At 44.1% G+C, this 24,926-nt stretch overlaps 1 protein-coding gene and 1 long non-coding RNA gene across 3 annotated transcripts in view; both read left to right on the top strand.

The window, feature by feature from the left end:
* Positions 1-1,200: 1,200 nt before the first annotated feature.
* APBA1 (amyloid beta precursor protein binding family A member 1) overlaps positions 1,201-24,926 on the top strand; it is a 110,855-nt gene continuing 87,129 nt past the window's right edge. The window contains exon 1 of one of the 2 annotated variants that reach the window (XM_082241553.1): positions 1,201-1,282. The gene's annotated coding sequence lies outside the window, so the exon portion shown is untranslated. Of the gene's footprint in view, positions 1,283-10,323; positions 10,388-24,926 lie in introns of those variants that run through there. The other variant, XM_082241552.1, reaches the window with a different exon arrangement.
* LOC309514546 lies at positions 1,505-2,630 on the top strand. The gene is made up of 2 exons (XR_014212053.1): positions 1,505-1,843; positions 1,981-2,630. It is a non-coding gene; the product is annotated as an uncharacterized lncRNA (long non-coding RNA).

Below are 24,926 nucleotides of genomic sequence, written 5' to 3' on the forward strand. Positions count from 1 at the left end.
ACTTTTGCACTTTCACCTGTTCATGAGACAAAGCCATAGGCTTACAGCAGAGCACTCTCTGTCTCATACAGACCTTTATCAAATTATATACAAGGAAAAAATTCAGATAGCCTTTCCTAACGTGGAAGCAATCTTGTGGCTATTTCTTAGCTTTATGGTCACTAACTGCTCAGGAGAAAGGAGTTTTTCAAGACTCAAAAGAATTAAAAATGAATTAAGGGCCACAATGTCTCAAGAGAGGTTGTCCACACTGAGCATTCTGTACATTGAAAGCGACAAACTTAGACAGACAAATTTTGATGAAGTTTTGGATGATTTTGCTATGAGGAAGGCTAGGAAAAAAACATTTTAGCCTTACTGTATTTGATGGTTGTAGTTTACTTCCATTTTAAAACTGACTTTTTAATAACAGCATAAAGTAGATTCTAAAAGTGCCACACTGTCAGGTAATCATAATCATATTATTTACACTTCCCAGGCAATATAATTTGTAATCTCAAGGTGTGTTTTTTAAGGATAACATTACAACTTCATTTTCCTAAAACATACTTATTCCACATCAGGTTTACAAAGTTTAGTAAAGTGGTACCTCGGGATAAGAACTTAATTCATTCTGGAGGTCTGTTCTTAACCCGAGGTACCACTGTAATTGCAAAAGTTTTTCAGTGTTAGTTCTATGCATTTTTAAAAATCACCATGGTATTTAAGGTCACAATAACATCTTAGGTCCTTTATGAGAATTGCAGAATTTTAAATCTCTTCTCTTCACGCAATCTTGTTTCGAACACTTCCATTGCCTTCTAGTCCGGAGGGGGGGGGCTGGGGGGGCCTCTCTCCATCCCGGCCAGGCTGAGGGGAAGGCCGGCCGGCCGCCCTCTTCTCCCCGGCCCCTTCCGGGGCCCTTGGCCTCTCCTCTGCCCAGGCCTGCGGGCGACCCAAGCGGCGGCGGCCGCCTCCTCCTCCTCCTCCTCCTCCTCGGCGGATGCCTTGGCGAGCGGCCACTCGGGGCGCCGCCGCCTCCTCTTTGGGGGCCGAGCCTGCGGAGCGAGCGCGGGCGGGCGGAGCGGAGGGCGGAGCGGAGGGCGGGCGGGCGAGGCGCTGGCCGGGAGGCTGCGGAGCCGAGCCGGGGAGGAGCCGGAGGAGGAAGATGGTGGAGCGCGAGGCCGGGCGAGCGGCTCCGCGGAAAGCTGCTTTCCAGGTGGGCCGCCCAGCCCAGCGCCGCCGCCGCCTCGGCCTCCGCTGGGCGCCCTGAGTGCGGCGGGCGCCGCGGCTCCCCAGACAGGTAAGGGCCGGGCGGGCGGGGGCGCGGGAGAGATGCGCGGCTCCCTCGGGGCCGGGAAGGGGCTGAGGGGGAGCAGGCGCCGCCCGCCCGCCCGCCCGCCCGCCCGGGAGCCAGAGCCGCCGGGTCTCCTCAGCCGCGGCGCGGGAATGGCTTCTCGGAGGCTCCTGGCTGGCGCGTCGGGCTGCGGGCATCTCGGCGGCGGGGGCGCGGCCGGGTCTCCTCCTCGCCTGAGGCTGCGGGGCCCGCCAGGTGCCGCATCGGAGGGGAAGCCGACCTTCCTCCGTCGGAGCCGCGGGTGCGCCCGCAGCGCCCCGCAGCCTCCTCCTCCCGGCTCCGCCCGGGCGCCTCCCTGGGGCTGCAGCGGGGAGCTCCCGCGAGCGCCTTCTCCCCTTTCCTAAAGGCTCGTCTTGAGAAGACTTGGCGCAGCTCTCCCATGGCTGCAACGTCAGGTTTTTAAAAATGCTTCTCGACCATCTTATCTCCAAAGGAACGGTACCCACCGCCAAGAATGAACGGAAGGCTCGCCCTTTTCCTGCCTCCGAACAATCCTTCATATTAAATGTATGCAAATGCAGGGGTGAGGGGCAGATCAGACATGTGACATTAATTTCTCGCCTCAAAGTATGCGGCTTATTTTGGTATGGATGTGCACATCCATCAATATGCATTTAGGCATCCCTTTGTTTATGTATTTCCAGAGACCCAACTACATCATCTGAACAATATCTGAGTCACAGTACGTTGCATTCTACTGCACTGCTGTCAAAATGCGAAGTGTTTTTTCTGTGTTTCCAGAAGCACACATACAATGCCATATTTATTGCAGGCTGAGAAATGGAGAAAAAAAGCACAGTATTGTATTTTTGTTGCTGCATTAACAATAACACAAAACAGGAGCAATTTCTGCTTAGTCTTAAATCTGAAAGTCATTCCAGAAACTTAGTCTATCCAGCATATCCCTAGTGACTTTTTTGGGGGTATTTTTTTTGGGGGGGGGAGCTGTGGAGGGGCAGATCTGCATAACATCCATGCATCTCCATCCCTAAACATATTAAGACCAAAATCCTACGCATGCTGTCTTGGAAATAAGTCCCGTGGGTTTTGCTTATGAGTGAGCAATGACAGGATTGTGCTGCACAGCTGTGGTCCTTCATACACCAAGTTTCACATAAGCAACAGAAACCACAGTGTGGCTTACTTTTGAGTAAATATACAGCGGGTAGGACTATGTATGACCAGTTAAAGAAAGTACAGTTAAATCCATGGGGGATATTTCCAGTTGCGTGATTGACCATGGCCTCAAATTAAGTCAATCTTTGTAATAATACTGTCCAAGATTTGATTGTCTTTTAATTCTAACTTATATACAGTGCTATTTTTCTAGAAAAAGGGGTGCTGGAACCCACCATGAACACCTCACTTGTTCTCTTATAATGGCAATGGTGCCCAACTGAGAGGTGCCAGAACTGAGTTCAGGTGAGTTCCAGCTGAAAAAAAGCCCTGGGTATATATTTATTCTAAATAGGCAATCTAGGGTTCCTCATCACCACTGAAAATCGTGCTGTTAGCCTGTTTTAAAGCACAGCATACTAGCCAATAGTATTTAGAAAATGAAAGCAAAATAGGAGTACTGTGTGCTGTATATAGCTTTATTATAGCACTACATTTTCTGTATATGCCTCTGTTGCAGCTTTTTTGAGAGCAGTTTTGCTTATAAGTTTGAAATCTAGAAAGTATGTACACGTCAGCTTCTTTTTGTCCTGCTGCGTTGTACCTTTAATAACTATGACTAGCAGAAATTCAGCAGGTGACTTTCTTTATGGTTTGTAGGTTCTGCATTGGGGAATACTGCTACATTTCTCTTTGTCTCTTAGCTGTAAACGTTTTAGGAATCCCATCACTAAAAAGTGGGCAAGCTTAATAGAAAGTTGGGTTTTGTTGTGGGAGATAATCAAATACTATGGAGGTAGCTGAGTGGCTTTGGGCTAATCATGTTAACTTACTTCCGATGGTGTTTATGAGACTATACAGTACATTGTGATAAAGTTGAGAGCCAGGTTGATTGAAAATATCTATTGTGTTTGCTATAAAATGATTGAAGAATGGTTGCAGTAATCTGAATTTAAAAGTGCCATAAACATCAGATTTGAACTGGTTTGGCCAAGTAATAGTAGTACTAGACATGTATCCTATAATTCATGGAGGTATAATGCCTCTTTTGTAGCTGTTCTAGCTTGCAGCTACATTTTTGTTATGCACTAATGCGCCTGGCTTGATTTGAAATAGGAGTAATGTCTTTTGACTGTTGTTTTGTCTTCAATGTAAAGCCTCACATTTTAGAAAGCTGGTATAGAAAAGATATTTGTAGTTTGAGTCATTGGTTGATTCATTGAAAGATTGCCAGGGGAGGTAGACTCTAAGAGAGTGCTTCTTTAGAGAAGCAGAAATGTTTTTCATATTGCATGCTGAAAATTTATTTTGTATTAGCTCAAAATGAATTCTGCTGTTTGAAAAATGTACTGTTCTTAAAGCTATGATCCGAAGCATACTTGCTTGAAATCAGTGGAATATCTAAATGGATGCATTTAATACTGAGTTATAAACTTAATTTTTTTGAAGCTTCTAAGTGGTTTTTTAAAAATTGCAAAAATTGCAAAACCAGCAATAAGTAAAAAAAAAGAAGCAATAAAATTCATTGGGAAAAACCCTCTAAACCTTCTAAATATGAATATGTAAAGTGGAAGGCAGCGATGTTACTTTTGCTTTTGTAATAATTGTTTTTTATTTGCTGGGATTAAAATAAAATTTAAAAATATGTAATGCATTAAATCATCAAGAATAAGTATTTAAAGAGCTGAACTGTTTGATCATTGTCATTCTCAGTTCAACCCTTAATTGACATAGCTGCCTCTCTGATGTCTGATATCTTATAAAAGAAGCCTTAAGAATGAAAGGTGATACAAGCAAGAGACATTACACATACTTCTGAAAATCAAGAAAATATTTAATAAAAATACAAAAGAAGAATGAAAGGTGTTGTCTGTGACCTTCAAGGAAATGTACAAAGGTATCGTTGACTAAATGTGGGGAACTGACCAAAAGCAGGCCGGCCAGCTTGCCTATCATGGAAAGGCAGGAGATGAAGGTCTTCCTTCCCCTCAAGGTTTCACAGAAGGTTGTTCTGACTCACAATCACTGAATTAATTTGAACTCTGCATTTAAGAAATTACAACAGTGCACCATTGTAACATTTTAGATATAATACCTCTTCATTCTTCCCCTTCCAGTTCCATCCTGTGGTAGTACAAAATGAAATTTAGGTCTCTTCTACATAAACTCAGGCCACATATTACAGAGTTCTTTCTGTGTGCAGTTGTACCTTTTTCAAAAAACCAGAGCAAGACCAGATGGAAATGGAGGTTATGCGGACCTTTCCCATCTGGTCCCCAGAGGACCCCATATGTTTTCTCTCATATATATAAATGGTAGAAGCAGCTTCAAAAGGTTGCTTTAGAGCTGAAAAAAATGATCAGAGGGGAGAGGATTAAGCACGCTCTCTACTTTCAGTCTTTCTCTGCTTAGACTGATTTTGGTTTTAAAAAGAAGAAAAAAACAGGTAGAAAGAACCTCATGGAGTTAGACAGAATCTTTAATCAATGCTTGTGTATTTTCTTAAGATTGCAGAAATATCTCAGCCTGCCATTCTTTGTGTTGTGTGATGTACGGCACACAGTTTTGCTTAAATTTCACTTGTGCTGGTATGGTTCCCTTCCACCTTCCTCTTGGTTTAGTCTACAGTTGGTTTCCCTGGCCTCTCCAGATGTTGATGACTACATCATCCCTGCTGGAAGCAGGAGTCCAACAGCATGGGGAGGGCCCTAGTGTACCTGCCTTGATTTAAATAGAACAAGGAACAGGATCTGGGAGACCCTGGAAGCACACATTTTCTTATTTCAGTGTGAGAGCTTGTTTGTGGTGTTTTCAGGAGTTTCACAAGAATGTATGTGAGGAAAAATATGTGGAATCATATATGTGTGTATATATACATACATACATACATACATACATACATACATACAGTTTTATACATTTTATTATGACCTTGTTCAAATGTGATACCAGGTCTTCAAGAAGAACTGAACCTAATGGGACACTGAAGGCGCTCAGATTCTTTTGTTAAACAGATCCCTTGACCATGATTAATAAAATATTGGCCTGCCAACACCTGGGCTACAAGTTTTTGGTCCGCTCACAATGCACATACTGGCAAGGCTAACTGGTTTTGAATGAAACACCAGGCATGTATTAACACTGTGTGGGTAAGCTATTCTTGATCACCCAGAAACTTAATTAAATCAGGGCCAGACCAAGTTTGGTGTCAGTCTTCGTAAAAAAAAGCTGGAAATGTCAGATTCGGCCGCTGGACTAAAATCTATGGGAAAACAAGAGTGTACCCCTTGACAACCAATTGATAGGTTTGTGCTTACTGGTGGGTTATAATAATGGCTGAAAAGCATTACTAGGGTGTTGGAATGATGACACTTGACTATGACTTGACTGGGTAGACAATGTCACTGTGCTCAAGAGTTGCTTCCTCCAGTGTCTGTAAATACTGCAGTGAAGCAACACCCTCTAGTGCCCATTAATTCTTGCTTCCAGACTAAAATATGTGAGAAAACAAGGGGCTCACACATTAGAGCTCACAGGTTTGGCAGACTCTTAGCAAATACATTCTTGTCAGCCACTGTGAGGTGAAACCCATCACAAGTGGGGTCTGCAGGGTTATGTCCTGGGTCCTTTGTTGTTCAACATTATAAAATACTTGGATGAAGGTCTTGAGATGCTTGGGAAGTTTTTGAGGTTTGACGTTTTCTTATGTTTGTATATGTGCTGGAAGCTGCCAGGGTAGCTGGGGAAACTGATGGGTGGAGTATTGTTGTTGCTGCTGCTATTATCATCATCATCATCATCATCATCGTTGTCATCATCATCATCATTATTATTAAATTTGCAGATAACACCAAACTGGGAGGGGTAACTAATGCTGCAGAAGACAGAATCAGAATTCAAAATGACCATATAACAGATTGGAGAACTGGGCCCAAGTTAACAAAATGAATTTCAATAGGGACAAATGTAAAGTTCTGCACTGAGGCAGGAAGAACCAGATGCACAAATATACTGGATTTCCAGTAGTACATGTGTAAAGGATTTAGGGGTCTTAGTAGACCACAAGCTTAACATGAGTCAACTGTGTGATGCAGCAGCAAAAAAACTAATGCTATTCATAGAATCATAGAGTTGGAAGAGACCACAAGGGCCATCGAGTCCAACCCCCTGCCAAGCAGGAAACACCATCAGAGCACTCCTGACATATGGTTGTCAAGCCTCTGCTTAAAGACCTCCAAAGGAGGAGACTCCACCACACTCCTTGGCAGCAAATTCCACTGTCAAACAGCTCTTACTGTCAGGAAGTTCTTCCTAATGTTTAGGTGGAATCTTCTTTCTTGTAGTTTGGATCCATTGCTCCGTGTCCGCTTCTCTGGAGCAGCAGAAAACAACCTTTCTCCCTCCTCTATGTGACATCTTTTTATATATTTGAACATGGCTATCATATCACCCCTTAACCTCCTCTTCTCCAGGCTAAACATGCCCAGCTCCCTTAGCCGTTCCTCATAAGGCATCGTTTCCAGGCCTTTGACCATTTTGGTTGCCCTCCTCTGGACACGTTCCAGTTTCTCAGTGTCCTTCTTGAATTGTGGTGCCCAGAACTGGACACCGTACTCCAGGTGTGGTCTGACCAGAGCAGAATACAGTGGCACTATTACTTCCCTTGATCTAGATGCTATACTCCTATTGATGCAGCCCAGAATTGCATTGGCTTTTTTAGCTGCCGCGTCACACTGTTGGCTCATGTCAAGTTTGTGGTCAACCAAGACTCCTAGATCCTTTTCACATGTACTGCTCTCAAGCCAGGTGTCCCCCATCTTGTATTTGTGCCTCTCATTTTTTTTGCCCAAGTGCAATACTTTACATTTCTCCCTGTTAAAATTCATCTTGTTTGTTTTGGCCCAGTTCTCTAATCTGTCAAGGTCGTTTTGAAGTGTGATCCTGTCCTCTGGGGTGTTAGCCACCCCTCCCAGTTTGGTGTCATCTGCAAATTTGATCAGGATGCCCTTGAGTCCATCATCCAAGTCATTGATAAAGATGTTGAATAAGACCGGGGCCAAGACAGAACCCTGTGGCACCCCACTAGTCACTCTTCTCCAGGATGAAGAGGAACCATTGATGAGCACCCTTTGGGTTCGGTCAGCCAGCCAGTTACAAATCCACTGAGTGGTAGCATAGTCAAGACCACATTTTACCAGCTTCTTTACAAGAATATCATGGGGCACCTTGTCAAATGCCTTGCTGAAATCAAGGTAGGCTACATCCACTGCGTTCCCTTCATCTACCAGGCTTGTAATTCTGTCAAAAAATGAGATCATATTCTAGGCTGCATCAACAGAAGTCTAGTGTCCAGGTCAAGGGAAGTAATAGTCCCACTCTATTCAGTTTTGCTCAGACCACACCTAGAATACTGTGTCCAATTTTGGGCACCACAATTTAAGAAGGATGTTGACAAGCTGGAAGGTGTGCAGAGCAGGGCAACCAAGATAGTCAAGGGTCTGGAAACCAAGCCCTACGAGGAGCGCTTGAAGGAACTGGGTATGTTTAGCCTGGAAAAGAGGAGACTGGGAGGAGATGGCGTCAGTAGGATAGCTCAGTTGGATAGAGCATGTTAATAATAATAATAATAATAATAATAATAATAATAATAATGATAATAATACATTTATTATTTATACCCCGCCCTTCTGGCTCAGTTTCCCCAGCTACTCTGGGCGGCTTCCAATCAAGTGTTAAAAACAACACAGCATTAAATATTAAAAACTTCCCTAAAGAGGGCTGCCTTCAGATGCCTTTTAAAGATAAGACAGCTGCTCATTTCCTTCGCATCTGAAGGGATGGTGTTCCACAGGGCGGGTGCCACTACCGAGAAGGCCCCCTGTCTGGTTCCCTGTAACCTCACTTCTCGCAATGAGGGAACCGCCAGAAGGCCCTCTGCGCTGGATAACACCAAGGTTGCAGGTTCAGTTCCCGTCTGGGACAGCTGCCTATTCCTGCCTTGCAGGGGGTTGGACTAGATGACCCTCAGGGTTCCTTCCAACTCTATGATTCTGTATTATAACTGTCTTCAAATATCTAAAGGAATGTCGCATGGACGATGGAACAAGCTTGTTTTCTCGTGCTCTGTAGGCTAGAACCCAAACCAATGGCTTCAAGTTACAAGAAGGATGATTCTGACTAAACATCTGGAAGAACTTTCTGAGGGTAAGAGCTATTCAACAGGGGAATGGACTCCTTTGAGAGGTGGTGGACTCTCCTTCCTTGGAGGTTTTTAAGCAGAGGTTGGATGTCATTTATGTTCTAGTTGAGATTCCTGCAGGATCCCTCTCCTTAGCAAAGATCTTAGCAGGAGCGGGGCGGGGATCTCTCAGCTGGGAAGGGAGGCTTTGCCCTCCCCAGCTGAGCTGCCGCGAGAGATCCCTGCCCCTGCTCCTGCTTGCACAGGAGTAGGAGCTGGATCGGGCTGCTCAGCTGGGGAGGTGCAGGCTCCATCGCACTTTCCATTGAGGGGTTCCCGCTGGGAAGGGAGGCTTTGTGCTCCCCAGCTGAGCTGCCCCGATCCAGCTCCTCCACCTTTGCAAGCAGGAGCGGGGGCACTCAAAACAGAAGTGTGGCACTGAAAAATGAAGTGTAACACTCAAAACGGAACAGTTCGGATTCTGAAAAAAGTTCACAAACTGGAATACCTACTTCCGGGTTTGCAGCGTTCGATTTCCAAGTTGTTCATGAATTAAGCTGTTCGAAAACCTAGGTACCACTGTATATTTCAGTGGGCAGAGAGGCAGACAGGATGCGGTGGACACCCCAACAGAGCTATAATGGCTTGAGTGTGCTTCCTTGGGCAACTTCCTTATTGCCCATCTGAAAAAAAGAAGGGAACTTCCTAGGGGAATGTTACAATGCCTAGGGGATTGTAACATGCATTGCTCTGGAAATGGGCCAGGGCTAGATCTCTGGGTGTTCTTCAGTAAATCAGCAAATGTTTCTAAATTCCAATAGTTTAATAGAAAATTATAATATATGTGTATGTGTCAGAGTTGCTCCCCGATCCTAGCTCACAGAGGATCACGCTAGCCAGCGATCATTAAGTAAAAGTCTTTATTGAGTTACAGTTCCCATTCTCAAGCTGCTGCGTGCAACTCTACGTCTTATGGTTAGATCGGCGAAGCTCTGTCTGGGTCCCCGCCTCCTGTACACCAACTTAATATCCTAGCCCTGCTCCACCTTTTCCGCCTGACTGTTCTCCTCTGGGTCCCTCTGCCCCCCGGGGTCTCCTCCCTCCGGGACTCCTCCGACGCCGACCCCCCGGACCCTTCTGTCTCCTTGCGCCGGGCTTTAGGACCTGGCTCCCTCTCCGGGCTGCCTACTGCGTCACTTCCCTGTGCATTTGAACTTGGCGCGCGCGCCCAACCTTCCACTTTCCGTCTGACCGTTTCTTCGCTCCCTGATGGAGGTGTGGCCACTCCTGACTCGTGCCCTCCCTCCTGTTGTGAGCTGCCAGCGCTTGATCCCTGGCCCCCTTCCTCTTCCCTGCTCTCTGGCGGTGACGCTGGTCCCGATCTCCAACTGCTCCCCTCTGAGTCCCCTCTGGCTCTATCTTCCTGGGGTGTCCCCCTAGGCTCCCCCCTTGCCCTGGCCACTGGTGCTCCTTTCTGTGAATCTTGTGATTCACTGGAAAGACTCGGAGATCTCGGGTCGTCGTCATCACTCATCTTTTCTTCTGCCTCCTCCTCCTCGCTCTCTGTTTCCTCCCTTGCCCTTGCCTCTGCTCCTGAACCCCTGACAGTATGCTATAGCTGGATGGCTTGGTGCTGATCTCTTAACCTTCATGTTCCCACCTGGTTTCCTTGACTGTGTCTTACACACCCCAGTGCCATGACTCAAAATTTCCCAGAACATCTGCCTCAGTGAGATTGCTGTTGAAATGAGAAACAGGTAATAAACATTTTAAATATGTGCTTAAAAGTTGTACAATGTGGCTTTTACAGATGTGTAGTCTGTATTGATGGTGATTGGAAAAAATGGTGGGGTTTTTTGGGGGGGGGCGATACAGATCATTGATCAACATAATAAACCAGAAACTCAAAGCAGTACAAAGGCATTTTTAATAGCCACTAAAAAGAAGTATTCCCATTCAAGTCTGATTATTGCCAATGGACTCTACAAAATGATATGCTGTTTTCAAAAAGGAAATCAATTGGTGTTTTCACCTGCACTTTTCAGTCGCAGCTTGCAGGAAACACCATCAGAGCACTCCTGACATATGGTTGTCAAGCCTCTGCTTAAAGACCTCCAACTACCTGATAAGCATATGTTAGGATACTGAAGATAATCATTCTTTTATTTTTAATAGAGCTAAACCCAGTCTTTATGCTAGAGTTCGTATCGGTTCAATTAATGCTCATTTGAATAATCTGAATGTAGATACAGTGCTATTTGATAAATAAAATTATAGGAATTAATTCGCTGAATTTCATGTGAGAAAAAAAAGTTTTCCTGACTGAAGCTATTCCATAAGTGTTTATGATACATGGAAAGAAAATGAATTGGGTTGTTTGAAATATTTATATATTTAAGCTAAATAAGTTTGGAAAATACAGGCCTGCAAAATTTTCAGCAGCTCCAAAAGTTCAAATATTATTCACCTAATGAAAGGCTTGGGCTTCCTTTGCCAAACGCTTGGTATTTTACAAAAGTGGTAAGGGGATAAATTCTTTATTATGAGATGACAAATTATTTTATTATTTTATTAGCAATAGAGAAGGAGAATCATAGAATCATAGAATAGAATCATAGAATCATAGAGTTGGAAGAGACCACAAGGGCCATCGAGTCCAACCCCCTGCCAAGCAGGAAACACCATCAGAGCACTCCTGACATATGGTTGTCAAGCCTCTGCTTAAAGACCTCCAAAGTAGGAGACTCCACCACACACCTTGGCAGCAAATTCCACTGTCGAACAGCTCTTACTGTCAGGAAGTTCTTCCTAATGTTTAGGTGGAATCTTCTTTCTTGTAGTTTGGATCCATTGCTCCGTGTCCGCTTCTCTGGAGCAGCAGCAAACAACCTTTCTTCCTCCTCTATGTGACATCCTTTTATATATTTGAACATGGCTATCATATCACTCCTTAACCTCTTCTTCTCCAGGCTAAACATGCCCAGATCCCTTAGCCATTCCTCATAAGGCATCGTTTCCAGGCCTTTGACCATTTTGGTTGCCCTCCTCTGGACACGTTCCAGTTTGTCAGTGTCCTTCTTGAACTGTGGTGCCCAGAACTGGACACAGTACTCCAGGTGTGGTCTGACCAGAGCAGAATACAGTGGCACTATTACTTCCCTTGATCTAGATGCTATACTATTGATGCAGCCCATCAATAGATGAGTAAATTAGTCTGCCTAACTGCCAGCGTAAAATTTTATTTTAGAGAAGAAAGGTTTTTAAACTTTTCTATGGAATTACTCAAAAATGTAATGAAAATATTGGCCTCGTTCAGATTACCATATCTTGGTGGAATACTAAGGTAAGCCAGAGCCTTTTGTCCCCCCCCAGCCCCCTCTCTCCTTTATTAGCCATGCACAGTAATGAAACCTGCAAGTCTCCAATTTGAACTACTCAATGATTTAAACCACTGTTTGAAGCTGTTGCTTCTGATAAACATAGTTTCCTGGTTTCGACAAAATGGAAACTTCTGAGTCAAATTGCTGCATGCTGCAAAAAGAGGAGAGAAGGGCAAATGCCCATAAGGCTCAAGCTGAGATATAATTTGTTCGAGTGGGGCTGCCCTATTTGAGCATTTTGTGTCTGTATACATGGAAAGTGAATACTCTACAGTGATACCTTGGTTCTCAAACATAATCCATTCCAGAAGTCCGTTCCAAAGCCAAAGCATTCCAAAACCAAGGTGCGCTTTCCCATAGAAAGTAAGGCAAAACGGATTAATCCATTCCAGACAATTAAAAACAACCCCTAAAGCAGGAATCTAAAATTAAATTTAACAGAAATTTTAGTACAGTGGTGCCCCGCAAGACGAATGCCTCGCAAGATGGAAAACCCGCTAGACGAAAGGGTTTTCCGTTTTTGAGCTGCTTCACAAGACGATTTTCCCTATGGGCTTGCTTTGCAAGATGAAAACGGCTTGCGAGTGTTCCGATTTTTTTTCGCTCCCCCCCTTTTTCTAAGCTGCTAAGCTGCTAATAGCCTTTTAGCCGCTAATCCGCTAAGCCTTTAATAGCCACTAAGCCTTTAACAGCTGCTAAACCGCTAATAGTGCTAATCCGCTAAACTGCTAATAGGGTTGCTTCGCAAGACGAAAAAACCGCTAGACGAAGAGACTAGCGGAACGGATTAATTTTGTCTTGCGAGGCACCACTGTATCTAATGAGACAATTGATCCATAAAATGCAAGCGATAAACAATGTTAACGGTTGTCTTGCCTTTGCTGCTTTTATCCATTTCTGCAGTAGCACAATCATTCAGTAGCTGAACTGGGTTCTACACAGTCACAAAAACAAAAAACCCGCACAAACAAAAACACAAAAAATAGCAAAAACAAAAGCACCAAATATAAGCTCCAAATATCACCTCAGAACACTGCAATCAGAAATGAAATGGTAGGATGCAAATTAGCAGCGAAACAGTAAAATTAGAAGAGGAACTTATCAGTTACAAGTGTACGATGCAAATTGGCAGTGCAAGACTCAAAACGGAAGCTCAGGACTCAAAATGGAGCCTATTCAGCTTCCCAAACAAAGTTCGAAAACTGGAACACTCACTTCCGGGTATTCAGCGTTCGGGTTCCAAGTACCGTATTTTTTGCTCGGTGAGATGCACTTTTTTCCTCCTTAAAAATAAGGGGAAATGTTTGTGCGTCTTATAGAGTGAATGCCTACGGACGGCGGTGGGATCCCGCTGCAGTTGCGAGCGGAGGATCCATGGCTCCCCTTCCTTCCCTCCTCTGAGGCTCGCTTTAAAGCAACAAAGCAGACAGGAGCTGCCCGCTTTGCTGCTTTAAATAGTTTAGTACAACATTTGATTCAGAATATTTTTTTGTGTGTTTTCCTCATCTAAAAACTAGGTGTGTCTTATGGTCAGGTGCGTCTTATGGAGTGAAAAATACGGTAGATACTCAAGTGCTTCCATCAGGGTTAGTTTGTGTCTTTATAAGGACGGATCGGGTACAACCTTTTCAGGTGGTTCAAAATTGACTACTTCAACCCCTCATTAACCTATTTGCAGAGAAACAACATTTTAGGAGGTTCTTGTTCAGAGTTCAAATGGTGGTAGTAGTGATGTGAGGTGAGAATATTCTCCAGAGAATATTCTCTGCTAGAAAATTCTCCAGAGAATATTCTCTACAAACTGTAAATTCTAATGTAAGAACCAGTTTTACAACCCACATTAAAAAAATCTTGTAAGCTTTGTTACCAGTGGAAATGAAGATGGTGACATCCTCTTCAGATGTTTGAGTCAATATAAATTTATAAACATTGTTACTTAAAGCCTATTTTTAAAATAAATTTCTTTCTTGTGTCAATTTATCAGTTATAATTTAAATATGTTGTGTGTCGCCTTACTTGTCTAAGCAGATAGTAATTTGTATTTCTGATTTATATAACTTGTCATTACTGATTGTGTTTTATTTTCTGGAAATAATAGCATATATTTTAAACTTTATATTGATTTTATTAGTGTTGCACTGAAAATACTGTACCATGTAGATATGCTTATTAAAGAACATACTCATGTAGCAGACCTGAGTTTCTTTTATATTCCTTTTACTTTTAAAGCTACATTTCATACATATACAACATAATTAGAATTCAAAGTTGATGGTAAATATACGGTTAGTAGCAGGCTTAGTGATTAACGTGAGTCATTCATGTTGAATTTTCAATTTCAAGTTTGGTGCAAAAAAATAAAAGAATGTGAATTCACTTCATTGCCCCATTGAATAAAAGTATCTGTACAGATTTTGGTTGCCATCTGAACAAGTTTATCCATGAATAAACATTTATATTAACTAATAATATTTTCAATTCATTAAAATGAATAATTTCCTATTTTAAATGAAAATTCTCTAATATTCTCATTAATCGTGAATATTCTCGAGAATATTCTCCAAAAAAATATTCTCGATAATTTAATATCACTAGGTGGTAGTAGCAATTGCTTATATTTTCCTTGGCAATCGTGATACAGACCAACTCACCTAGAAAGGAATACTGTGATCACCAATAGTCAGCATGGATTTCTGAAAAATAAGTCATGTCAGACTAACCTGATCTCGTTTTTTGACAGAATTACAAGCCTGGTAAATGAAGGGAACGCAGTGGATGTAGCCTACCTTGATTTCAGCAAGGCATTTGACAAGGTGCCCCATGATATTCTTGTAAAGAAGCTGGTAAAATGCGGTCTTGACTATGCTACCACTCAGTGGATTTGTAACTGGCTGACTGCCCGAACCCAAAGGGTGCTCATCAATGGTTCCTCTTCATCCTGGAGAAGAGTGACTAGTAGGGTGCCACAGGGTTCTGTCTTGGGCCCGGTCTTATTCAACATCTTTATCAACGACTTGGATGATGGACTCAAGGGCATCCTGATCAAATTTGCAGATGACACCAAACTGGGAGGGGTGGCTAACACCCCAGAGGACAGGATCACACTTCAAAACGACCTTGACAGATTAGAGAACTGGGCCAAAACAAACAAGATGAATTTTAACAGGGAGAAATGTAAAGTATTGCACTTGGGCAAAAAAAATGAGAGGCACAAATACAAGATGGGTGACACCTGGCTTGAGAGCAGTACATGTGAAAAGGATCTAGGAGTCTTGGTTGACCACAAACTTGACATGAGCCAACAGTGTGACGCAGCAGCTAAAAAAGCCAATGCAATTCTGGGCTGCATCAATAGGAGTATAGCATCTAGATCAAGGGAAGTAATAGTGCCACTGTATTCTGCTCTGGTCAGACCACACCTGGAGTACTGTGTCCAGTTCTGGGCACCACAATTCAAGAAGGACACTGACAAACTGGAACGTGTCCAGAGGAGGGCAACCAAAATGGTCAAAGGCCTGGAAACGATGTCTTATGAGGAACGGCTAAGGGAGCTGGGCATGTTTAGCCTGGAGAAGAGGAGGTTAAGGGGTGATATGATAGCCATGTTCAAATATATAAAAGGATGTCACATAGAGGAGGGAGAAAGGTTGTTTTCTGCTGCTCCAGAGAAGCGGACACGGAGCAATGGATCCAAACTACAAGAAAGAAGATTCCACCTAAACATTCGGAAGAACTTCCTGACAGTAAGAGCTGTTCGACAGTGGAATTTGCTGCCAAGGAGTGTGGTGGAGTCTCCTACTTTGGAGGTCTTTAAGCAGAGGCTTGACAACCATATGTCAGGAGTGCTCTGATGGTGTTTCCTGCTTGGCAGGGGGTTGGACTCGATGGCCCTTGTGGTCTCTTCCAACTCTATGATTCTATGATTCTATGATTCTATGATTCTATGATTCACTGTTCGTAGAATTTGGCAATAACTCCAAGTTTCTGTGTTTCTCCAGCTAATATGAAAACATAGGCAGTACAGTCATACCTCGGGTTAAAGTCTCTTAAGGTTGAGCGTTTTCAAGTTGCGTTCCGCGGCAACCCAGAAGTAACGGAACAGGTTATTTCTAGGTTTTATTTTGGGCATGTGCAGACGCTCAAAATGACGTCATGTGCATGTGCAGAAGCGGCGAATCGCGACTTGCGCACGTGCAGACGTGGGTTGCGTTCTGCTCAGGATGCAAACGGGGCTCCGGAACGGATCCTGTTCGCATCTAGAGGTACCACTGTATTGCTGTAGGTTCAAATATTACGGTTATCTAGGGTTACCTGCCAACCACTTGGTGATGTTGTTTGCTTAGCATCTCTTTACACATCTGCATTGATTTGTCATGCATTTCTGCACAGTATTCCAAGATGGCAAGAAGGGCAACATTGCCTGACTGAATACAATAGTGTTTCGGGACTTTAATAATTGGTTAGAAATAGTTGGTTCCTTGCACACACTGGCTGCGATGAACACTTGCTGGGCCTTCTGGTCACATTTTGGCACTTAGTTGTGAAATTATGTATTCCAGTTTCTACAGATGCTGGAGACAGTTGCAACAGCTTTTTATACATAGCAGCGGTAAGTTATGATTATTTTTCATCAGCAAAGAAACAGGTATCTGGTAGAGTTTTATGATGAGAAGTTGCAGGTATGGCTGAGTGAGAGCAAGAGAATATTTATTTCCCCCCATATAGAAAATGCACTCTTTCTTCTGAAGCAGAAATTATAAAGCATAGTGGAGAGTGTGATTAAAAAGGGGGAAATATTATAGCAGAATATACAGGCAAAACTGCTACAAGAAAGAAATTGAGATCTTTACTGGATAGCATAAATGGTCCTTTCTTATTTTTGTAGCTGATATTTTGGGACTATGATTAAACTAATCACATTTTAAAGAAATCTTTTATTCCAAAGCATTTGTGATATTATGTAAGAGGTATAGGTTGGTTGCTCGAGAGCAATCAGGCAGTATGCTCCAGTAGTCTGTTTTAAAGTTTTCTTATCGGTGGTAAAAACCTTTGGAATGCAGAGTGCCTCTATTCGGTGTCTTGCTCATTCACTGGCAGAATCTGAGAGTGGGCGGTCCTTAAACCTTCCCCAACAGAGTAGTTTCTTGGTGTCCAGTCTGCGCCTCCCCTCTTGGCGCGGAAGCCTGCTGCACAAAGAAGGCGTGGGTAACAGGGGACCTCTCTCCTCCCCGCTTTGCTCAGGCAAGGTGTCCTGGCACTGCCTCGCTTCCTCTGAGCCCTGCATTTCCTCTCCACTAGAGGCGTGGCTACTCTCCTCCGCTGAGGAGGTGCTGCTTCCCACGATCTTTGGGGGCTCTCTGTAATCCATCTGGCTTTCCCCCTCTCGCCCCTGACCCGATGGCAGTTCCCTGACATATTATTTCCAGTTACAGATAGGTAGCCGTGTTGGTCTGCCATAGTCAAAATAAAAAAATTCCTTCCAGTAGCACCTTAAAGACCAACTAAGTTAGTTCTTGGTATGAGCTTTTGTGTGCATGTATCTGAAGAAGTGTGCATGCACACGAAAGCTCATACCAAGAACTAACTTAGTTGGTCTTTAAGGTGCTACTGGAAGGAATATTATTTCCACTGTCTTTTTCCAATTAACTTTCCCATCCTGCATCATGTAATTCAACATTTGTAGTTTCAATATATTCACTTTCACAGCTGGCGTTGACGGGGTCTGGATCTGACATGACCAGGTGGATCCTTGAGTTACTGACCCTGGATGGGTTTTTAGGATTGGACTCACCAGAACAGTCTGAGAGTGGGAATTAGCATATTAAAATTTGTATCCTGTAGGTATTGCAATAAATGGTGCTTGCAACTGCTGTTCTGTGCATGTCCATGTTTGCCTACCCAGGTTCCTTTTCCTTCGGGTGATAGGTCCCAAGAAAAAAAGAAAAACATGAAGGAGGGAGATGACTTTTTAAATTTGTGAAGAAGTTACAGAGGTGGTAGAAAGGTGTTTGGAAGGTTACAAACACAGCTTCGATCAGAAGGGTACAAGCACAGCCTCAAGCCACTTCATGGCTATTTTTAATTTCTTGCGTTCCACAAAACAGATTAAAGGCACTGTAATTTGCCTAAGAAAATAGTTAGCAGCTGGTGCACTTTCAAAAGAAATAAATGCCTCACAACTGACATCATTCTGACTTAAATATTTGGTTTCTTCTTCTGTTTATTTCTGTTTACGTTTTCACTAATTGCTTTCTTTAGGCACCCTCTGAGAAATGCCCCATAAGCACTGAGTGCATTGGCATTCCTAGAGTAATGAATAGGCCTTCCGAATGGCAGCTGAGATGGTGCTTTTAAGCGATGACATCCAAGCCACTGGAGTGGAAACTGGTAAAAGGAAAAGACATTATTTTCTGTGTTCATTCTGCTTCAAGTTAAGGGGTTTCCCCTGCTACTGTTGACAAACTTAGGAACCGATCAGCAATGGCATAGAGCAGATTGAAGCATTAAGAAAAAAATACGTGGTATATCCTTCCTGGAACCATATGGTCAAAATCCTTTGCACATGGAAAGCCAGCCCAGTTTTGTCTTTGGTGTTCTTTTTTATGTATAGGGAAGGTTTTATTTGGGAGAGCATTCAAATATACAACATTCCACTGGCAGAATAGGATGCCAGGATGGAGCAAAGGGAGATTGCAGTGTGAAATTGCTGAATTAGGCATTGAGGTTCAATGCCATTGCTTTTGGACTGAACCAAGGCAAAGGATTTTTAGCAGATTATATGTGTTAATTGGCTTACTAGCATCAGGCTGTCTGTGTTATCAGTAGGGGGCGAGGATCTGTCCATTTCTGCTCTTTCAGTTTCTCATTTTTCTAACCTTAAATTTAGTTTTCCACACTTCTACAGCAATTTGTGAATGTTGTGTTTTTTAAAATCCTCATTCAATATTTTAGTACAAAGTTCTAATAAACACTTTTGTAGGCAGTTTTGACAAATGTGCACATTTTTGCAAGCTATTTCTAATAAAATGCATTTTTGCATGCTATTTTCACAAATATCTTTACTGGTTGGTTGGAAAACTACAGTGCAAAATTTGGAGAACAATGTGAATTTTGAAGAATGGCCATGTTTCGGGTCTCATATTATTTCAAAAAGTGCAAATATGATAGATTAGACCAAGAGTCTTCCATGAACACAGTCTTTAACAGTGAGTCTGTAAGTGACTGTGGAGGCCAATTCTGGATCCACATGTCCTTCCACAATGAGGACAGAAGCAGCGGCGGAGGAAGCCACTCAGGCGCCTGGGGCGGTTTGAACCTCCCATAGGGGTGGGGCGCACCACGGGGCCTCTGAGGTCTGGCTGCCTCCTCCCACTCAGGCGCCCTACAGCTGGGGGAAGGCAGCGGACGGACCATTTGGACAGCGTGGAGGCTGCACACCCCCAAGCCTCTCCCAGGCGTACTGCAGGCACTGTGGTGAGTGCTGCCTGCCATTTTGTCACCCGCCCCCAGTGGTGACACCTGGGGCAGCCCGCACTCACTGCTCTCCCCTTCCTCCTCCCCTGGACATAGGTTTCCAAGTGGGAGTTGATCACGGTGAGGGTTTGCCATGCGTGCCTTTTCTCCTTTTCGCCCTGAGTTCATGCTTCTTCAAAGTCCACAGCACCTTTGGTAAAGGCTGTTCTCCAATTGGAGCGCTCGCAGGCCAGTGTTTCCCAGTTAACAGTGCTGATACTACTGTTTTTAGATTTGCCTTGAGAGCATCTTTAAACCTCCTTTGTTGTCCTGCTGAAGTTGTAGTTGTACTTCAGTTGGCATATTAATGCATAGCAGGTTTGATTTGCTATGTTGTTGTTGTTGTTGTTGTTGTTTAGTTGTGTCCCATGGACCAGAGCACACCAGGCACTTCTGTCCTCCACTGCCTCCCGCAATTTGGTCAAACTCATGCTGGTAGCTTCAAGAACACTGTCCAACCATCTCGTCCTTTGTCGTCCCCTTCTCCTTGGGCCCTCAATCTTCCCCAACATGAGGGTCTTTTCCAGAGAGTCTTCTCTTCTCATGAGGTGGCCAAAGTCTTGGAGCTTCAACTTCACAATCTGTCCTTCCAGTGAGCACTCAGGGCTGATTTCCTTCAGAATGGAGAGGTTTGATCTTCTTGCAGTCCATGGGACTCCAGAGTCTCCTCCAGCACCATAATTCAAAAGCATCAATTCTTTGGCGATCAGCCTTCTTTATGGTCCAGCTCTCACTTCCATACATCACTACTGGGAAAACCATAGCTTTAACTATATGGACCTTTGTTGGTAAGGTGATGTCTCTGCTTTTTAAGATGCTGTCTAGGTTTGTCATTGCTTTTCTCCCAAGAAGCAGGCGTCTTTTAATTTCGTGGCTCCTGTCACCATCTGCAGTGATCATGGAGTCCAAGAAAGTAAAATCTCTCACTGCCTCCATTTCTTCCCCTTCCATTTGCCAGGAGGTGATGGGACCAGTGGCCATGATCTTGTTGTTTTTTTATGTTGAGCTTCCGACCATGTTTTGCGCTCTCCTCTTTCACCCTCATTAAAAGGTTCTTTAGAATCATAGAATCATAGAATCATAGAATCATAGAGTTGGAAGAGACCACAAGGGCCATCGAGTCCAACCCCCTGCCAAGCAGGAAACACCATCAGAGCACTCCTGACATATGGTTGTCAAGCCTCTGCTTAAAGACCTCCAAAGTAGGAGACTCCACCACACTCCTTGGCAGCAAATTCCACTGTCGAACAGCTCTTACTGTCAGGAAGTTCTTCCTAATGTTTAGGTGGAATCTTCTTTCTTGTAGTTTGGATCCATTGCTCCGTGTCCGCTTCTCTGGAGCAGCAGAAAACAACCTTTCTCCCTCCTCTATGTGACATCCTTTTATATATTTGAACATGGCTATCATATCACCCCTTAACCTCCTCTTCTCCAGGCTAAACATGCCCAGCTCCCTTAGCCGCTCCTCATAAGGCATTGTTTCCAGGCCTTTGACCGTTTTGGTTGCCCTCCTCTGGACACGTTCCAGTTTGTCAGTGTCCTTCTTGAATTGTGGTGCCCAGAACTGGACACAGTACTCCAGGTGTGGTCTGACCAGAGCAGAATACAGTGGCACTATTACCTCCCTTGATCTAGATGCTATGCTCCTATTGATGCAGCCCAGAATTGCATTGGCTTTTTTAGCTGCCGCGTCACACTGTTGGCTCATGTCAAGTTTGTGGTCAACCAAGACTCCTAGATCCTTTTCACATGTACTGCTCTCAAGCCAGGTGTCACCCATCTTGTATTTGTGCCTCTCATTTTTTTTGCCCAAGTGCAATACTTTACATTTCTCCCTGTTAAAATTCATCTTGTTTCTTTTTGCCCAGTTCTCTAATCTGTCAAGGTCGTTTTGAAGTGTGATCCTGTCCTCTGGGGTGTTAGCCACCCCTCCCAGTTTGGTGTCATCTGCAAATTTGATCAGGATGCCCTTGAGTCCATCATCCAAGTCGTTGATAAAGATGTTGAATAAGACCGGGCCCAAGACAGAACCCTGTGGCACCCCACTAGTCACTCTTCTCCAGGATGAAGAGGAACCATTGATGAGCACCCTTTGGGTTCGGTCAGTCAGCCAGTTACAAATCCACTGAGTGGTAGCATAGTCAAGACCACATTTTACCAGCTTCTTTACAAGAATATCATGAGGCACCTTGTCAAATGCCTTGCTGAAATCAAGGTAGGCTACATCCACTGCGTTCCCTTCATCTACCAGGCTTGTAATTCTGTCAAAAAACGAGATCAGGTTAGTCTGACATGACTTATTTTTCAGAAATCCATGCTGACTATTGGTGATCACAGCATTCCTTTCTAGGTGCTCACAGACTGTTTGCTTAATGATCTGCTCCAGAATCTTCCCTGCTATTGATGTCAGACTGACTGGGCGGTAATTATTTGGGTCCTCTCTTTTCCCCTTTTTGAAAATAGGGACAACATTTGCCCTCCTCCAGTCTGCCGGGACTTCGCCTGTTCTCCAGGAATTCTCAAAGATGACTGCCAGTGGTTCTGAGATCACATCTGCCAGTTCTTTTAATACTCTTGGATGCAGTTCATCTGGCCCTGGAGACTTGAATACATCTAAACTAGCCAAATATTCTTGTACTATCTCCTTAGTTATTCTGGGCTGTGTTTCCTTTGCTGAAACATTTGCTCCAAATTCTTCAGGTCGGGCATTGTTTTCTTTATTGGAGAAGACTGAGGCAAAGAAGGCATTGAGGAGTTCAGCCCTTTCTGTGTCCCCTGTTTGCATTTCACCATCTTCTCCTCTGAGTGACCCCACTGTTTCTTTGTTCTTCCTTTTGCTACGAACATACCCATAAAAGCCTTTTTTGTTGCTTTTAACCTCTCTAGCAAGCCTGAGTTCATTCTGTGCTTTAGCTTTTCTGACTTTGTGTCTACACGTGCTGGCTATTTGTTTGAATTCCTCTTTGGTGGTTTCCCCCCTTTTCCATTTTTTGTACACATCCTTTTTTAATCTTAATTCAGTTAAAAGTTCTTTCGATAGCCACCCTGGCTTCTTTAGGCACCTTCCATGTTTCCGTCTCATTGGTATTGCCTGACGTTGTGCTTTTACTATCTCCCTCTTAACAAACTCCCAGCCATCATGAACTCCCTTTCCTTTTAGTATTGCTGTCCATGGGATCTCACCCAGCACTTCCCTAAGTTTTATGAAGTCGGCTTTCTTAAAGTCAAGAAATTGAGCCCTAGTATGCTTGGCTGCTTCTTTCCACTGTATAGTAAACTTCAGAAGAGCATGATCACTCGCGCCTAATGATCCTTCCACATCTACCCCACTAACCAGGTCATCAACATTGGTTAGGACCAGATCTAAAATGGCTGTTCCTCTTGTTGCTTCTCCCACTTTCTGGACAATGAAGTTGTCTGCAAGGCCAGTGAGGAATCTGTTTGACCTTATGCTCTTGGCTGAGTTTGACGTCCAACAAATATCCGGGTAATTGAAGTCCCCCATTACTACTATCTCCCTTCCTTTTGCATGCTTGGCCATCTGTTCCAGGAAGGCATCATCTATGTCCTCCGTTTGGCTTGGGGATCTATAGTAAACTCCCACAATGAGGTCTCTGTTATTCTTCTCTCCCTTAATTTTGACCCAAATGCTCTCACTTTGGCTTCGAGGTTCTAAATCTTGGATCTCTTCACAGGTATACACATCCCTGACATATAACGCCACTCCTCCTCCTTTTTTGTCTGGTCTGTTTCTCTGAAATAGATTGTATCCCCCCATTATTACATTCCAATCGTGGGACTTATCCCACCAGGTTTCAGTGATGCCTATTATGTCATATTTAGTTTGCTGTACCAAGAGCTCAAGCTCATCTTGTTTATTTCCCATGCTTTGCGCATTAGTGTACAGACATTGAAGTCCATTAATCATTCCCCCGTGTCTCTTATTTAAGGATTTTTTCCTCCCACCACTAGGTCCGCGTGCTGTTTGCTCCATTTGGTCTATGACATTTGGATGATCATCTTCATTAATTGATAGACTCCTACCTTCAGGAGCACTGTCTCCCTCCCCCACATTAGTCAGTTTAAAGCCCTCCTGATGAGGTTTCTGAGATTTTTGGCAAAAACATTTCTCCCAACCGTTGTGAGGTGCAGCCCATCACTTGCCAGAAGTCCATCTTCAAGAAACTGCAGTCCGTGATCTAAGAATCCAAACCGTTCCTGTTTACACCATTTGCGAAGCCAGCTGTTCACTTCCACTATTTTCCCCTCTCTCCCTGGGCCACGTCGTTCAACTGGGAGGACAGACGAGATGACAATTTGTGCATTTAGTTGCTTCAATTTCCTGCCGAGAGCCTCGTAGTCTCTTTTGATCTTCTGGAGGCTATTGCTTGCAGTGTCATTGGTTCCCACATGAACCAAGAGGAAGGGGTATTTGTCAGTGGGTTTTATGATTCCTTGCAGTCTTTCAGTTACATCTTGGATCTTAGCCCCAGGGAGACAGCACACTTCCCGAGACATCTTGTCAGGCCCACAGATCACTGCTTCTGTTCCCCTCAGTAGGGAATCCCCTATCACCACTACACGCCTCCTCTTGGGTTTGGTCGGGGTTCTTCCGTGAGCTGTCCGTTCCAAGGTCGCCTGCACATTCCCTGAGGACTGACTTTGCTGCTCGTCTTCATATACCTGATCGACTGTAATGAGGGAGAGATCCTCAAATGGAGTCTGCTCTTCGTCTTCCATGCTAGGGGAAAGGACCTCAAAGCGATTGTGTATTTCTAAACAATCAGAGTGAACCCTGGGCCTCCTACTTCTTTGAGTCACGTTTCTCCATATATCTGGCTCCTGAGTTGGTGAATTAGCCTCCTTCTCAGGGGAGTCCCCTGTCTCCTCCTTGGTGGGGACGGTGTGCTCTGTTGCTTCCAAGAAGAGCTCCAGCTCTCTAATTCTTTGGAGCGTAGCTACACGTTCCTCCAGTTGCTGGACTTTGTCTTTTAAAAGGGCAATCAACATGCAATTGCTGCAGGTAAAGCTGCCTGCAACCTTTGGCAAGATGGCAAACATTGCGCAGGAATCGCAGGCGACTGCAGCTGTTCCCTCCCCTTCCATCTTGAGATTGTGTCGTTGGGGGTGGCTACAGAGGTCCTCCATCATAAAAAGCTTGAAGACAGGACAAATAACTTCCCCCACAAAAAAAACCTAGGTCTCCCCCAACAAACGTTTGAGACTAGCTCCCCTAAATCTAAAAGATGGGTTGAACTGCGCGCGCCGCTAGGCGCGCGCCGCTGCCCTACAAACTCTGATAAGCTCCTCCCACAGCTAATCCCCTGCCTCAACAGAAACCCTGCCCCCTCTGACCTTTACACAGGGAAAACAGCTAATCAGCCACAAGGAAACACACACACAC

The sequence above is a fragment of the Podarcis vaucheri genome (genome assembly GCF_965113315.1).
Source record: "Podarcis vaucheri genome assembly, chromosome: 11".
NCBI lineage: Eukaryota > Metazoa > Chordata > Lepidosauria > Squamata > Lacertidae > Podarcis > Podarcis vaucheri.